Genomic DNA, 6,713 nt, shown 5'->3' with positions numbered 1-6,713 from the left:
AAGTCATATAGCAAACTGAAAGAAAATCACTAAATTATATACTATATAATGTAAAAGCTGGCATTGTTCGAATATTTAATACCATACATTATGGAGTACACAACAGAATAGTTAATTGCAGGTTTTACCTGATGACTGGATTCCCTCTTGTTACATTGTCCCAATTTAAGCCACATTTGCATCACAGTTTCTTCAAAGGAGAGAACCTTCTATTTTGTCTCAACATTAGTTAGTTATTATAGAATTGGTCTGACGAGTAAATTTTCTCTCAGTTCCTTAGAAGTATAGTGTCATTTCAATTTGGAACATGGCGGTTGATTGCAAATGAAAAATAAAAGATGCTAGCATCATTTACTGTTTGGTTTGACAGCTATTTCTTGGAATTATAGTTTCTCTTCACAGATAGAAATAAATGAAAATGAACGGTAAGCATTTGTGATGTTACCATATCCTTTATATTGTGTTCATTGGCCATCTTAATTGTGTTTAAATTAAATAAGCATTTCAAGTCTTCAAAATGCTAATATATTCATACTGATAAGATTATCAGCTTCCTGTATTTTCTGATAACATAAACAGGAAATTACAGGAAATATATAAAGTGAAGTTCAGAACAACACTACCCAAATTCATTACCACTTGTTCTTCATCCTTTTCAAAAGTCAGGATTTTATAACCAGTTGTTTTGCTGAAGCTTAGCTTTCCACTAGAATAAAAATATGCCAAGGTTAACCTGAAGGCAGATTGTGTACAGGCAGAACCCTCACATAGCTGCCTGAAAGTATTTTGCTTGAAAATTATATAATGGCTGGTAAAGATGGCGTCTAAAGGAAAGCCGAAGTTGTAACCTGACCATTTCCAAGAGTATCTTCCATCCTTGACAATCCTTTTACCACATCTCATGCTATATCCTTCAAGTTCTGCTTTATTGATGTGTTCAGGCGCAATTTCCCTGCACTGCTGTGCTCGTAGGAAGGAAAGCCATTTTTATTTGTAAACAGTTGATAACCACTCCGAAGGAATTAGAATATCTCATTCAAAAACTCTTGTGGAGGCCAGGTCACAGATGATATGCTGAAACCTCAATGTTTTAAATACTGGTCAAAATATTATGCCTTCATTTGTTTCAAGAAAAGTGATGTTATTGACTTGTTCCCTGTACCTGGAAAGCCAGTTGTTAGCAGTAACTAAAAGATGTTTCTGTGAGTGTTTCCATGCTGGGTTGAAGCGAAGGAACACCCACTCTTTAAGAGTCATGTATATATCCATTTCTTTTTGCATTACTAATAAATTGGGAGAAGAGATGAGAAGATTCATGAGCTCTATATCAATTTTTTTGCAAAGCTCAACACTTGGCTGTGTCATCAAATTGTGAAGAAGCCATTCAAAACAATTTTTCTTTACAGAATCTAACCCATACGTTTCTGCTGCTACATAATAACAACACACAGTTTTCCCATTGATTGTTTCTTCCATGGTCTCATCACATTGTTGAATTAAATCCTCTAATTGAAGCAAGTATGCAGCTGCCAGAACTCCTGAAGCCAGGAGCCAGGAGTTTCTTCCGGGTCTCCCACGTGGGTGCAGGGGCTCAAGCACTTGGGCCATATTCCACTGCTTTCCCAGGCCATAGCAGAGAGCTGAAAGTGAAGAGCAGCAACCGGAACTAGACCTGGCGCCCATGTGGGATGCATCGCTTCAAGCCAGGGCTTTAACCCACTGCGCCACTGCACCGGCCCCACGACGATCTATTTTCAGTTGACTTTATACTCATAAGATTAAACTTGCAGTAAGCAAAGGGTTCAACAAAAAGTAAGAAAAAAAAAAACTGTTTCTCAACAGTAGAGACAAGGGCAGCTAAAATTTTCATATCTCAAAATGTCAATTTCAGTGTTATAGATTAACTTTTAGGTACTTAATTAGCTACCACAGATCATGGAATTTGTCTTTTGGGGACTAGCTTATTTCACTAAACATAATTGTTACCACTTGCATCCATTTTGTTTTGAAAGAAGATTTCATTATCTTTTATGGCTGAATAATATTCCATGGTATATATGTACCACATTTTCTTCAGTGCGTCTTTGGTTGATGGGCATATAAGTTAAATCCATATCTTAGCTAGGGTGAATTGAGTTGCAATAAACATGGGGGTACAGATAACTCTTCCATTGATGATTTTATTTCTTTTGGGTAAATTCTCAGGAGTGGGATGGCTAGGTCATACAGTAGATGTATTTTTAATTTTCTGAGATATCTCCATACTGTCTTCCACACTGGTTGCACCATCTTACATTCCTACTAGCAGTGGATCAGGGTACCTTTTCCACCATATCCTCACCAGCATTTGTTCTTTGTTGATTAGGTATGTGAGGCATTCTAACTGGGGTGAGATAAAACCTCATTGTGGCTTTTTTTTTCACATTCCCCTGATAGCTAGTGATCGTGAGCATTTTTTTTTATGAATCTGCTGGTCATTTGAATTTCCTCTTTTGTAAAGCATGTGTTGAAGTCCCTCTTCAGGTTCTCTTTTGTTTCCATGTAAATTTTAGCTTTTTTTTTCATAATTAGATAGCTGTGTCACTGGAATTTTGTTTGGAATCGCATTGAATCTTTAAATTGCTATTTGTAGTATGGACATTGGATGGTATTAATTCTTCCAATCCAAGAATGTGGCATATTTTCCCATTTTTTTGTGACTTCTTCTATTTCTTGTTGAGGGTTTTATACTTTTCATCAAAGAAATCCATCACATCCTTGATTACGTTTGCTCTAAAGTATTTAGATTTTTGTAGCTCTTGTGAAAAAACTGAACTTACAAGTTCCTTCTCAGCCATGGCATTGCGGTGTACATAAATGCTATTGATTTTCTTTAACATTTATTTAATGAACATAAATTTCCAACGTACAGCTTATGGATTACAATGGCTTCCACCACCATAACTTCCCTCCCACCACAACCCTCCGATCTCCCGCTCCCTCTCCCCTTCCATTCACATCAAGATTCATTTTCAATTCTCTTTATATGCAGAAGATCAGTTTAGCATATATTAAGTAAAGATTTCAACAGTTTGCACCCACACGGAAACATAAAGTGAAAAATACTGCTTGAGTACTAGTTATAGCATTAAATCACAATGTACAGCTCATTAAGGACAGAGATCCTACATGAGGAGTAAGTGCACAGTGACTCCTGTTTTTGACTTAACAATTTGACACTCTTGTTTATGGCATCAGTAATCACCTTAGGCTCTTGTCATGAGTTGCCAAGGCTATGGAAGCCTTTTGAGTTCACCGACTCTGATCATATTTAGCCAAAGTCGTAGTCAAAGTGGAAGTTCTCTCCTCCATTCAGAGAAAGGTACCTCCTTCTTTGATGACCTGTTTTTTCCCTGGGATCTCACTCGCGGAGATCTTTCATTTAGGTCGTTTTTTGTTTTATTTTTTTGCCAGAGTGTATTGGCTTTCCATGCCTGAAATACTCTCATGGGCTTTTCACCCAGATGTGCATGCCTTAAGGGCTGATTCTGAGGCCAGAGTGCTGTTTAGGACATCTGCCATTCTATCAGTCTGCTGTGTATCTCGCTTCCCATGTTGGATCATTCTCTCCCTTTTTTATTCTATCAGCTAGTATTTGCAGACACTATTCTTGTTTATGTGATCCCTTTGGTTCTTAGTCCTATCATTATGATCAATTGTGAAGAGAAATTGATCACTGGGACTAGTGAGATGGCATTGGTACATGCCACCTTGATGGGATTGAATTGGAATCCCCTGGTATGTTTCTAACTCTACAGTTTGGGGCAAGTCAGCTTGAGCATGTGCCAAATCGTTCATCTCTTCCCTCTCTTATTCCCACTCTTATATTTAATAGAGATCACTTTTCAGTTAAGTTTCAACACTTAAGAATGACTGTGTATTGATTACAGTATTCAACCAATAGTATTAAGTAGAACAAACAAAAAAAAATACTAAGCGGGATAACGTATTAAGTTGTTCATCAACAGTCAGGGCAAGGGCTGATCAAGTCATTGTTTCTCCTAGTGTTCATTTCGTTTTAACAGGTTTCCTTTTTGCTGCTCGGTTAGTTGTCACCTATCAGGAGAACATATGATATTTGTCCCTTTGGGACTGGCTTATTTCACTCAGCATAATGTTTTCCAGATTCCTCCATTTTGTTACAAATGACCGGGTTTCATTGTATTTGACTGCTGTATAGTATTCTATAGAGTACATATCCCATAATTTCTTTATCCAGTCTACCGTTGATGGGCATTTGGGTTGGTTCCAGGTCTTAGCTCCTGTGAATTGAGCTGCAATAAATATTAATGTGCAGACAGCTTTTTTGTTTGCCAATTTAATTTCCTTTGGGTAAATTCCAAGGAGTGGGATGGCTGGGTTGTATGGTAGGGTTATATTCAGGTTTGAGGAATCTCCAGACTAACTTCCATAGTGGCTTTACCAGTTTGCATTCCCTCAAACAGTGGGTTAGTGTCGCTTTATCTCCACATCCTCTCCAGCATCTAATGTTGGTAGATTTCTGAATGTGAGCCATTCTAACTGGGGTGAGGTGGAACCTCATTGTGGTTTTGATTAGCATTTCCCTGATTGCTAGTTATCTTGAACATTTTTTATGTGCCTGTTGGCCATGTGGATTTCCTCTTTTGAAAAATGTCTATTGAGGTCCTTGGCCCATGTCTTAAATGGGTAAGTGGGTTGTTTGTTTTGTTATTGTGGAGTTTTTGATGTCTTTCTAGATTCTGCTTATTAATCCTTTTTCTGTAGCATAGTTTGCGAATATTTTTCCCATTCTGTCGGCTGCCTCTTCAATTTCCTGACTGTTTCTTTTGCAGTACAGAAGCTTCTCAATTTGATGCAATCCCAATAGTTAATTTGGCTTTGACTGCCTGCGCCTCCAGGGTCTTTTCCAGGAAGTTTTTGCCAGTGCCAATCTCTTGCAGGGTTTCTCAAATGTTTTCTAATAATTTGATAGTGTCAAGTCGTAGGATTAGGTCTTTAATCCACGTTGAGTGGATTTTTGTGTAAGGTGTAAGGTAGGGGTCTTGCTTCATGCTTCTGCACCTGGAAATCCAGTTTTCTCAGCACCATTTATTGAATAGATTGTCCTTGCTCCAGGAATTGGTTTTAGATTCTTGATCAAATATAAGTTGGCTGTAGATGTTTGGATTGATTTCTGGTGTTTGTATTCTGTTGCATTGGTCTGTCCATCTGTTTCTGTACCTGTACCATGCTGTTTTGATTACAACTGCCCTGTAGTATATCCTGAAATCTGGTATTGCGATGCCTCTGGCGTTGTTTTTCTTGTACAACATTGCTTTAACTATTCGAGGTCTCCTGCGTCTCCATTTGAATATCAGCATCATTTTTTCCAAATCTGAGAAGAATATCTTTGGTATCTTGATTGGTATCGCACTGAATCTGTAAATTGCTTTTGGGAGAATGCACATTTTGATGATGTTTATTATTCCAATCCATGAGCATGGAAGATTTTTCCATTTTTTTGTATTCTCTTCTATTTCTTTATTATTTTGTAATTCTCATCGTAGAGATCTTTAACGTCCTTGGTTAAGTTTATTCCAAGGTATTTGATTGTTTTTGTAGCTATTGTGAATGGGATTGATCTTAGCAGTTCTTTCTCTGCCATGGCATTGCCTGTGTATACAAAGGCTATTGCTTTTTGTGCATTGATTTTACATCGTGCTACTTTGCCAAACTCTTCTATGAGTTCCAATAGTCTCTTAGTAGAGTTCTTTGGTCCCCTAAATAAAGAATCATATCGTCTGCAAAGGGGCATAGTTTGAGTTCTTCCTTCCCAATTTGTATCCCTGTAATTTCTTTTTCTTGCCTGATGGCTCTGGCTAACTCTTCCAGAGCTATGTTGAATAGCAGTGGTGAGAATTGGCATCCCTGTCTGGTACCAGATCTCAGAGGAAATGCTTCCAACTTTTCCCCATTCACTAGGATGCTGGCGTGGTTTTTCATAAATTGCTTTGATTATATTGAGGAATGTTCCTTCTATACCCAAGTTGCTTAGAGTTTTCATCATGAACGGGTGTTGAATTTTATCGAATGCTTTCTCGGCGTCTATTGAGATAATCATATGGTTTTTCTTCTGTAGTTTGTTGATGTTCTGTATCACATTGATTGATTTGCGCACATTAAACCATCCCTGCATACCAGGGATAAATCCCACTTGGTCTGGGTGGATGATTTTTCTGAAGCATTGTTGTATTCTATTGGCGAGAATTTTATTGAGGATTTTTGCATCTATGTTCATCAGGGATATTGGTCTGTAATTCTCTTTCAATGCTGCATCTTTTTCTGGCTTAGGAATTAAGGTGATGCTGGCTTCATAGAAAGAATTTGGGTGGATTCCCTCTTCTTTGATTGTTCTGAATACTTTGCGAAGAATTGGAGTTAGTTCTTCTTTAAATGTCTGGTAGAATTCAGCAGTGAATCCATCTGGTCCTGGGCTTTTCTTTGTTGGGAGGGCCTTTGTTACTGTTTCCATTTCTTTCTCGGTTATGGATCTATTTATGTTTTCTATGTCTCATGGTTCAATTTAGGCAGGTTGCATGTATCCAGGAATCTCTCCATTTCTGATAGATTTTCCTGTTTGCTGGCATACAAGTCCTTGTAGTAATTTCTAATGATTCTTTTTATTTCTGTGGGGTCTGTTGTTACGTTTCCTT

The 6,713-nt window shown here is 37.8% G+C and overlaps 1 pseudogene; it reads right to left on the bottom strand.

Annotated features, from left to right (window-relative positions):
- Positions 1-546: 546 nt before the first annotated feature.
- LOC138847538 (germ cell-less protein-like 1) lies at positions 547-1,608 on the bottom strand (annotated as a pseudogene).
- Positions 1,609-6,713: the final 5,105 nt, after the last annotated feature.

The sequence above is a fragment of the Oryctolagus cuniculus genome, chromosome X (assembly GCF_051225735.1).
Source record: "Oryctolagus cuniculus isolate XC-2025 breed Fujian yellow rabbit chromosome X, ASM5122573v1, whole genome shotgun sequence".
Lineage (NCBI taxonomy): Eukaryota > Metazoa > Chordata > Mammalia > Lagomorpha > Leporidae > Oryctolagus > Oryctolagus cuniculus.
Note: the sequence above shows the minus strand (reverse complement) of the source record. Positions and strands in the feature narration are given on the sequence as shown.